This window comes from Populus nigra, chromosome 8, assembly GCF_951802175.1.
Source record: "Populus nigra chromosome 8, ddPopNigr1.1, whole genome shotgun sequence".
NCBI classification, from domain to species: Eukaryota; Viridiplantae; Streptophyta; class Magnoliopsida; order Malpighiales; family Salicaceae; genus Populus; species Populus nigra.
In genome coordinates this window covers 5,721,765-5,732,384 of record NC_084859.1, presented here as the reverse complement: position 1 = coordinate 5,732,384, position 10,620 = coordinate 5,721,765, and positions in this window count along the sequence as shown.

The window sequence follows — 10,620 nt, the reverse complement described above, 5'->3', positions numbered from 1 at the left end:
TTTCCTTGGAGTAGATGTGGAATCGCTACTCGGTGAGGCGGAGCTATCGTCTCTCGTGACCGGAGTCCCGGTTAGACAGGGCTATAACTTTTGATCCGACCGTTGAATCTTCTTTAAATTTTCACAGGAGTTTCCGTACGCTGTTTTCCTTGGAGTAGATGTGGAATCGCTAATCGGTGAGGCGGAGCTATCGTCTCTCGTGACCGGAGTCCCGGTTAGACAGGGCTATAACTTTTGATCCGACCGTTGAATCTTCTTTAAATTTTCACAGGAGTTTCCGTACGCTGTTTTCCTTGGAGTAGATGTGGAATCGCTACTCGGTGAGGCGGAGCTATCGTCTCTCGTGACCGGAGTCCCGGTTAGACAGGGCTATAACTTTTGATCCGACCGTTGAATCTTCTTTAAATTTTCACAGGAGTTTCCGTACGCTGTTTTCCTTGTAGTAGATGTGGAATCGCTACTCGGTGAGGCGGAGGTATCGTCTCTAATGACCACAGTCCCGATTAGATAGGGCCATCACTTTTGATCCGACCGTTGGATCTCCCTTCGATTTCCACAGGAGTTTCCGGACGCTGTTTTTCTTGGAGTAGATGTGGAATCGCTACTCGATGAGGCGGAGGTATCGTCTCTCGTGACCGGAGTCCCGGTTAGACAGGGCTATAACTTTTGATCCGACCGTTGAATCTTCTTTAAATTTTCACAGGAGTTTTCGGACGCTGTTTTCCTTGGAGTAGATGTGGAATCGCTACTCGGTGACGCGGAAGTATCGTCTCTCGTGACTAGAGTCCCGGTTAGACAGCGCTATAACTTTTGATCCGACCGTTGAATCTTCCTTAAATTTTTACAGGAGTTTCCGTACGCTGTTTTCCTTGGAGTAGATGTGGAATCGCTACTCGGTGAGGCGGAGCTATCGTCTCTCGTGACCAGAGTCCCAGTTAGACAGGGCTATAACTTTTCATCCGACCGTTGAATCTTCCTTAAATTTTCACAGGAGTTTCCGGACGCTGTTTTCCTTGTAGTAGATGTGGAATCGCTACTCGGTGAGGCGGAGCTATCGTCTCTCGTGACCGGAGTCCCGGTTAGACAGGGCTATAACTTTTGATCCGACCGTTGAATCTTCTTTAAATTTTTACAGGAGTTTCCGTACGCTGTTTTCCTTGGAGTAGATGTGGAATCGCTACTCGGTGAGGCGGAGCTATCGTCTCTCGTGACCAGAGTCCCAGTTAGACAGGGCTATAACTTTTCATCCGACCGTTGAATCTTCCTTAAATTTTCACAGGAGTTTCCGTACGCTGTTTTCCTTGGAGTAGATGTGGAATCGCTACTCGGTGAGGCGGAGCTATCGTCTCTCGTGACCGGAGTCCCGGTTAGACAGGGCTATAACTTTTGATCCGACCGTTGAATCTTCTTTAAATTTTCACAGGAGTTTCCGTACGCTGTTTTCCTTGTAGTAGATGTGAAATCGCTACTCGGTGAGGCGGAGGTATCGTCTCTAATGACCACAGTCCCGATTAGATAGGGCCATCACTTTTGATCCGACCGTTGGATCTCCCTTCGATTTCCACAGGAGTTTCCGGACGCTGTTTTTCTTGGAGTAGATGTGGAATCGCTACTCGATGAGGCGGAGGTATCGTCTCTCGTGACCGGAGTCCCGGTTAGACAGGGCTATAACTTTTGATCCGACCGTTGAATCTTCTTTAAATTTTCACAGGAGTTTTCGGACGCTGTTTTCCTTGGAGTAGATGTGGAATCGCTACTCGGTGACGCGGAAGTATCGTCTCTCGTGACTAGAGTCCCGGTTAGACAGCGCTATAACTTTTGATCCGACCGTTGAATCTTCCTTAAATTTTTACAGGAGTTTCCGTACGCTGTTTTCCTTGGAGTAGATGTGGAATCGCTACTCGGTGAGGCGGAGCTATCGTCTCTCGTGACCAGAGTCCCAGTTAGACAGGGCTATAACTTTTCATCCGACCGTTGAATCTTCCTTAAATTTTCACAGGAGTTTCCGGACGCTGTTTTCCTTGTAGTAGATGTGGAATCGCTACTCGGTGAGGCGGAGGTATCGTCTCTAATGACCACAGTCCCGATTAGATAGGGCCATCACTTTTGATCCGACCGTTGGATCTCCCTTCGATTTCCACAGGAGTTTCCGGACGCTGTTTTTCTTGGAGTAGATGTGGAATCGCTACTCGATGAGGCGGAGCTATCGTCACTCGTGACCAGAGTCCCGGTTAGACAGGGCTATAACTTTTGATCCGACCGTTGGATCTCCCTTCAATTTCCACAGGAGTTTCCGGAAGCTATTTTCCTTGGAGTAGATGTGGAATCGCTACTCGGTGAGGTGGAGCTATTGTCTCTCTTGACTAGAGTCTCGGGTTGACAAGGCCATAACTTTGATCCAACTGTTGTATCTCCCTCAAATTTTCACAGGATTATCCGGACACTGTTTTCCTTGGAGTGGATGTGGAATCGCTACTCGTTGAGGCGGTGGTCTCGGCGCTCCATACCAGTGTAGCGGTTCGAAAGGCCTATAACTTTTGATCTGACCGTTGGATCTCCCTCAAATTTTTACAGGAGTTTCCGGACGCTGTTTTCCTTGGAGTAGATATGGAATCGCTACTTGGTGAGGCGGAGGTCTCGGCGCTCGACAATAGAGTACTGGTTCAAAAGGGCCACAACTTTGGATCCGACCGTTGAATCTCCATCAAATTTTCACAGGAGTTTCCGGAAGCTATTTTCCTTGGAGTAGATGTGGAATCGCTACTCGGTGAGGTGGAGCTATTGTCTCTCCTGACTAGAGTCTCGGGTTGACAAGGCCATAACTTTGATCCAACTGTTGTATCTCCCTCAAATTTTCACAGGATTATCCGGACACTGTTTTCCTTGGAGTGGATGTGGAATCGCTACTCGTTGAGGCGGTGGTCTCAGCGCTCCATACCAGTGTAGCGGTTCGAAAGGGCTATAACTTTTGATACGACTGTTGGATCTCCCTTCAATTTTCACAGGAGTTTCCGGACGCTGTTTTTCTTGGAGTAGATATGGAATCGCTACTCGGTGAGGCGGAGGTATCGTCTCTCGTGACGAGAGTCCCGGTTAGACAGGGCTATAACTTTTGATCCGACCGTTGAATCTTCCTTAAATTTTCACAGGAGTTTCCGTACGCTATTTTCCTTGGACTAGAAGTGGAATCGCTACTCGGTGAGGCGGAGCTATCGTCTCTTGTGACCAGAGTCCCGGTTAGACAGGGCTATAACTTTTGATCCGACCGTTGGATCTCCCTTCAATTTCCACAGGAGTTTTCGGACGCTGTTTTTCTTGGAGTAGATGTGGAATCGCTACTCGGTGACGCGGAAGTATCGTCTCTCGTGACCAGAGTCCCGGTTAGACAGCGCTATAACTTTTGATCCGACCGTTGAATCTTCCTTAAATTTTTACAGGAGTTTCCGTATGCTGTTTTTCTTGGAGTAGATGTGGAATCGCTACTCGGTGAGGCGGAGCTATCGTCTCTCGTGACCAGAGTCCCAGTTAGACAGGGCTATAACTTTTCATCCGACCGTTGAATCTTCCTTAAATTTTCACAGGAGTTTCCGGACGCTGTTTTCCTTGTAGTAGATGTGGAATCGCTACTCGGTGAGGCGGAGGTATCGTCTCTAATGACCACAGTCCCGATTAGATAGGGCCATCACTTTTGATTCGACCGTTGGATCTCCCTTCAATTTCCACAGGAGTTTCCGGACGCTGTTTTTCTTGGAGTAGATGTGGAATCGCTACTCGGTGAGGCGGAGGTATCGTCTCTCGTGACCAGAGTCCCGGTTAGACAGGGCTATAACTTTTGATCTGACCGTTGAATCTTCCTTAAATTTTCACAGGAGTTTCCGTACGCTGTTTTCCTTGGAGTAGATGTGGAATCGCTACTCGGTGTGGCGGAGCTATCGTCTCTCGTGACCAGAGTCCCGGTTAGACAGGGCTATAACTTTTGATCTGACCGTTGAATCTTCCTTAAATTTTCACAGGAGTTTCCGTACGCTGTTTTCCTTGGAGTAGATGTGGAATCGCTACTCGGTGAGGCGGAGCTATCGTCTCTCGTGACCGGAGTCTCGGTTAGACAGGGCTATAACTTTTGATCCGACCGTTGAATCTTCTTTAAATTTTCACAGGAGTTCCGTACGCTGTTTTCCTTGGAGTAGATGTGGAATCGCTACTCGGTGAGGCGGAGCTATCGTCTCTCGTGACCGGAGTCCCGGTTAGACAGGGCTATAACTTTTGATCCGACCGTTGAATCTTCTTTAAATTTTCACAGGAGTTTCCGTACGCTGTTTTCCTTGTAGTAGATGTGGAATCGCTACTCGGTGAGGCGGAGGTATCGTCTCTAATGACCACAGTCCCGATTAGATAGGGCCATCACTTTTGATCCGACCGTTGGATCTCCCTTCGATTTCCACAGGAGTTTCCGGACGCTGTTTTTCTTGGAGTAGATGTGGAATCGCTACTCGATGAGGCGGAGGTATCGTCTCTCGTGACCGGAGTCCCGGTTAGACAGGGCTATAACTTTTGATCCGACCGTTGAATCTTCTTTAAATTTTCACAGGAGTTTTCGGACGCTGTTTTCCTTGGAGTAGATGTGGAATCGCTACTCGGTGACGCGGAAGTATCGTCTCTCGTGACTAGAGTCCCGGTTAGACAGCGCTATAACTTTTGATCCGACCGTTGAATCTTCCTTAAATTTTTACAGGAGTTTCCGTACGCTGTTTTCCTTGGAGTAGATGTGGAATCGCTACTCGGTGAGGCGGAGCTATCGTCTCTCGTGACCAGAGTCCCAGTTAGACAGGGCTATAACTTTTCATCCGACCGTTGAATCTTCCTTAAATTTTCACAGGAGTTTCCGGACGCTGTTTTCCTTGTAGTAGATGTGGAATCGCTACTCGGTGAGGCGGAGGTATCGTCTCTAATGACCACAGTCCCGATTAGATAGGGCCATCACTTTTGATCCGACCGTTGGATCTCCCTTCGATTTCCACAGGAGTTTCCGGACGCTGTTTTTCTTGGAGTAGATGTGGAATCGCTACTCGATGAGGCGGAGCTATCGTCTCTCGTGACCAGAGTCCCGGTTAGACAGGGCTATAACTTTTGATCCGACCGTTGGATCTCCCTTCAATTTCCACAGGAGTTTCCGGAAGCTATTTTCCTTGGAGTAGATGTGGAATCGCTACTCGGTGAGGTGGAGCTATTGTCTCTCTTGACTAGAGTCTCGGGTTGACAAGGCCATAACTTTGATCCAACTGTTGTATCTCCCTCAAATTTTCACAGGATTATCCGGACACTGTTTTCCTTGGAGTGGATGTGGAATCGCTACTCGTTGAGGCGGTGGTCTCGGCGCTCCATACCAGTGTAGCGGTTCGAAAGGCCTATAACTTTTGATCTGACCGTTGGATCTCCCTCAAATTTTTACAGGAGTTTCCGGACGCTGTTTTTCTTGGAGTAGATATGGAATCGCTACTTGGTGAGGCGGAGGTCTCGGCGCTCGACAATAGAGTACTGGTTCAAAAGGGCCACAACTTTGGATCCGACCGTTGAATCTCCATCAAATTTTCACAGGAGTTTCCGGAAGCTATTTTCCTTGGAGTAGATGTGGAATCGCTACTCGGTGAGGTGGAGCTATTGTCTCTCCTGACTAGAGTCTCGGGTTGACAAGGCCATAACTTTGATCCAACTGTTGTATCTCCCTCAAATTTTCACAGGATTATCCGGACACTGTTTTCCTTGGAGTGGATGTGGAATCGCTACTCGTTGAGGCGGTGGTCTCAGCGCTCCATACCAGTGTAGCGGTTCGAAAGGGCTATAACTTTTGATACGACTGTTGGATCTCCCTTCAATTTTCACAGGAGTTTCTGGACGCTGTTTTTCTTGGAGTAGATATGGAATCGCTACTCGGTGAGGCGGAGGTATCGTCTCTCGTGACGAGAGTCCCGGTTAGACAGGGCTATAACTTTTGATCCGACCGTTGAATCTTCCTTAAATTTTCACAGGAGTTTCCGTACGCTATTTTCCTTGGACTAGAAGTGGAATCGCTACTCGGTGAGGCGGAGCTATCGTCTCTCGTGACCAGAGTCCCGGTTAGACAGGGCTATAACTTTTGATCCGACCGTTGGATCTCCCTTCAATTTCCACAGGAGTTTTCGGACGCTGTTTTTCTTGGAGTAGATGTGGAATCGCTACTCGGTGACGCGGAAGTATCGTCTCTCGTGACCAGAGTCCCGGTTAGACAGCGCTATAACTTTTGATCCGACCGTTGAATCTTCCTTAAATTTTTACAGGAGTTTCCGTATGCTGTTTTTCTTGGAGTAGATGTGGAATCGCTACTCGGTGAGGCGGAGCTATCGTCTCTCGTGACCAGAGTCCCAGTTAGACAGGGCTATAACTTTTCATCCGACCGTTGAATCTTCCTTAAATTTTCACAGGAGTTTCCGGACGCTGTTTTCCTTGTAGTAGATGTGGAATCGCTACTCGGTGAGGCGGAGGTATCGTCTCTAATGACCACAGTCCCGATTAGATAGGGCCATCACTTTTGATTCGACCGTTGGATCTCCCTTCAATTTCCACAGGAGTTTCCGGACGCTGTTTTTCTTGGAGTAGATGTGGAATCGCTACTCGGTGAGGCGGAGGTATCGTCTCTCGTGACCAGAGTCCCGGTTAGACAGGGCTATAACTTTTGATCTGACCGTTGAATCTTCCTTAAATTTTCACAGGAGTTTCCGGACGCTGTTTTTCTTGGAGTAGATGTGGAATCGCTACTCGATGAGGCGGAGGTATCGTCTCTCGTGACCGGAGTCCCGGTTAGACAGGGCTATAACTTTTGATCCGACCGTTGAATCTTCTTTAAATTTTCACAGGAGTTTTCGGACGCTGTTTTCCTTGGAGTAGATGTGGAATCGCTACTCGGTGAGGCGGAGGTATCGTCTCTCGTGACCAGAGTCCCGGTTAGACAGCGCTATAACTTTTGATCCGACCGTTGAATCTTCCTTAAATTTTCACAGGAGTTTCCGTACGCTGTTTTCCTTGGAGTAGATGTGGTATCGCTACTCGGTGAGGCGGAGCTATCGTCTCTCGTGACCAGAGTCCCAGTTAGACAGGGCTATAACTTTTCATCCGACCGTTGAATCTTCCTTAAATTTTCACAGGAGTTTCCGTACGCTGTTTTCCTTGGAGTAGATGTGGAATCGCTACTCGGTGAGGCGGAGCTATCGTCTCTCGTGACCGGAGTCCCGGGTAGACAGGGCTATAACTTTTGATCCGACCGTTGAATCTTCTTTAAATTTTCACAGGAGTTTCCGTACGCTGTTTTCCTTGGAGTAGATGTGGAATCGCTACTCGGTGAGGCGGAGCTATCGTCTCTCGTGACCGGAGTCCCGGTTAGACAGGGCTATAACTTTTGATCCGACCGTTGAATCTTCTTTAAATTTTCACAGGAGTTTCCGTACGCTGTTTTCCTTGTAGTAGATGTGAAATCGCTACTCGGTGAGGCGGAGGTATCGTCTCTAATGACCACAGTCCCGATTAGATAGGGCCATCACTTTTGATCCGACCGTTGGATCTCCCTTCGATTTCCACAGGAGTTTCCGGACGCTGTTTTTCTTGGAGTAGATGTGGAATCGCTACTCGATGAGGCGGAGGTATCGTCTCTAATGACCACAGTCCCGATTAGATAGGGCCATCACTTTTGATCCGACCGTTGGATCTCCCTTCGATTTCCACAGGAGTTTCCGGACGCTGTTTTTCTTGGAGTAGATGTGGAATCGCTACTCGATGAGGCGGAGGTATCGTCTCTCGTGACCGGAGTCCCGGTTAGACAGGGCTATAACTTTTGATCCGACCGTTGAATCTTCTTTAAATTTTCACAGGAGTTTTCGGACGCTGTTTTCCTTGGAGTAGATGTGGAATCGCTACTCGGTGACGCGGAAGTATCGTCTCTCGTGACCAGAGTCCCGGTTAGACAGCGCTATAACTTTTGATCCGACCGTTGAATCATCCTTAAATTTTTACAGGAGTTTCCGTACGCTGTTTTCCTTGGAGTAGATGTGGAATCGCTACTCGGTGAGGCGGAGCTATCGTCTCTCGTGACCAGAGTCCCAGTTAGACAGGGCTATAACTTTTCATCCGACCGTTGAATCTTCCTTAAATTTTCACAGGAGTTTCCGGACGCTGTTTTCCTTGTAGTAGATGTGGAATCGCTACTCGGTGAGGCGGAGGTATCGTCTCTAATGACCACAGTCCCGATTAGATAGGGCCATCACTTTTGATCCGACCGTTGGATCTCCCTTCGATTTCCACAGGAGTTTCCGGACGCTGTTTTTCTTGGAGTAGATGTGGAATCGCTACTCGATGAGGCGGAGCTATCGTCTCTCGTGACCAGAGTTCCGGTTAGACAGGGCTATAACTTTTGATCCGACCGTTGGATCTCCCTTCAATTTCCACAGGAGTTTCCGGAAGCTATTTTCCTTGGAGTAGATGTGGAATCGCTACTCGGTGAGGTGGAGCTATTGTCTCTCTTGACTAGAGTCTCGGGTTGACAAGGCCATAACTTTGATCCAACTGTTGTATCTCCCTCAAATTTTCACAGGATTATCCGGACACTGTTTTCCTTGGAGTGGATGTGGAATCGCTACTCGTTGAGGCGGTGGTCTCGGCGCTCCATACCAGTGTAGCGGTTCGAAAGGCCTATAACTTTTGATCTGACCGTTGGATCTCCCTCAAATTTTTACAGGAGTTTCCGGACGCTGTTTTCCTTGGAGTAGATATGGAATCGCTACTTGGTGAGGCGGAGGTCTCGGCGCTCGACAATAGAGTACTGGTTCAAAAGGGCCACAACTTTGGATCCGACCGTTGAATCTCCATCAAATTTTCACAGGAGTTTCCGGAAGCTATTTTCCTTGGAGTAGATGTGGAATCGCTACTCGGTGAGGTGGAGCTATTGTCTCTCCTGACTAGAGTCTCGGGTTGACAAGGCCATAACTTTGATCCAACTGTTGTATCTCCCTCAAATTTTCACAGGATTATCCGGACACTGTTTTCCTTGGAGTGGATGTGGAATCGCTACTCGTTGAGGCGGTGGTCTCAGCGCTCCATACCAGTGTAGCGGTTCGAAAGGGCTATAACTTTTGATACGACTGTTGGATCTCCCTTCAATTTTCACAGGAGTTTCCGGACGCTGTTTTTCTTGGAGTAGATATGGAATCGCTACTCGGTGAGGCGGAGGTATCGTCTCTCGTGACGAGAGTCCCGGTTAGACAGGGCTATAACTTTTGATCCGACCGTTGAATCTTCCTTAAATTTTCACAGGAGTTTCCGTACGCTATTTTCCTTGGACTAGAAGTGGAATCGCTACTCGGTGAGGCGGAGCTATCGTCTCTCGTGACCAGAGTCCCGGTTAGACAGGGCTATAACTTTTGATCCGACCGTTGGATCTCCCTTCAATTTCCACAGGAGTTTACGGACGCTGTTTTTCTTGGAGTAGATGTGGAATCGCTACTCGGTGACGCGGAAGTATCGTCTCTCGTGACCAGAGTCCCGGTTAGACAGCGCTATAACTTTTGATCCGACCGTTGAATCTTCCTTAAATTTTTACAGGAGTTTCCGTACGCTGTTTTCCTTGGAGTAGATGTGGAATCGCTACTCGGTGAGGCGGAGCTATCGTCTCTCGTGACCAGAGTCCCAGTTAGACAGGGCTATAACTTTTCATCCGACCGTTGAATCTTCCTTAAATTTTCACAGGAGTTTCCGGACGCTGTTTTCCTTGTAGTAGATGTGGAATCGCTACTCGGTGAGGCGGAGGTATCATCTCTAATGACCACAGTCCCGATTAGATAGGGCCATCACTTTTGATTCGACCGTTGGATCTCCCTTCAATTTCCACAGGAGTTTCCGGACGCTGTTTTTCTTGGAGTAGATGTGGAATCGCTACTCGGTGAGGCGGAGGTATCGTCTCTCGTGACCAGAGTCCCGGTTAGACAGGGCTATAACTTTTGATCTGACCGTTGAATCTTCCTTAAATTTTCACAGGAGTTTCCGTACGCTGTTTTCCTTGGAGTAGATGTGGAATCGCTACTCGGTGTGGCGGAGCTATCGTCTCTCGTGACCAGAGTCCCGGTTAGACAGGGCTATAACTTTTGATCTGACCGTTGAATCTTCCTTAAATTTTCACAGGAGTTTCCGTACGCTGTTTTCCTTGGAGTAGATGTGGAATCGCTACTCGGTGAGGCGGAGCTATCGTCTCTCGTGACCGGAGTCTCGGTTAGACAGGGCTATAACTTTTGATCCGACCGTTGAATCTTCTTTAAATTTTCACAGGAGTTTCCGTACGCTGTTTTCCTTGGAGTAGATGTGGAATCGCTACTCGGTGAGGCGGAGCTATCGTCTCTCGTGACCGGAGTCCCGGTTAGACAGGGCTATAACTTTTGATCCGACCGTTGAATCTTCTTTAAATTTTCACAGGAGTTTCCGTACGCTGTTTTCCTTGTAGTAGATGTGGAATCGCTACTCGGTGAGGCGGAGGTATCGTCTCTAATGACCACAGTCCCGATTAGATAGGGCCATCACTTTTGATCCGACCGTTGGATCTCCCTT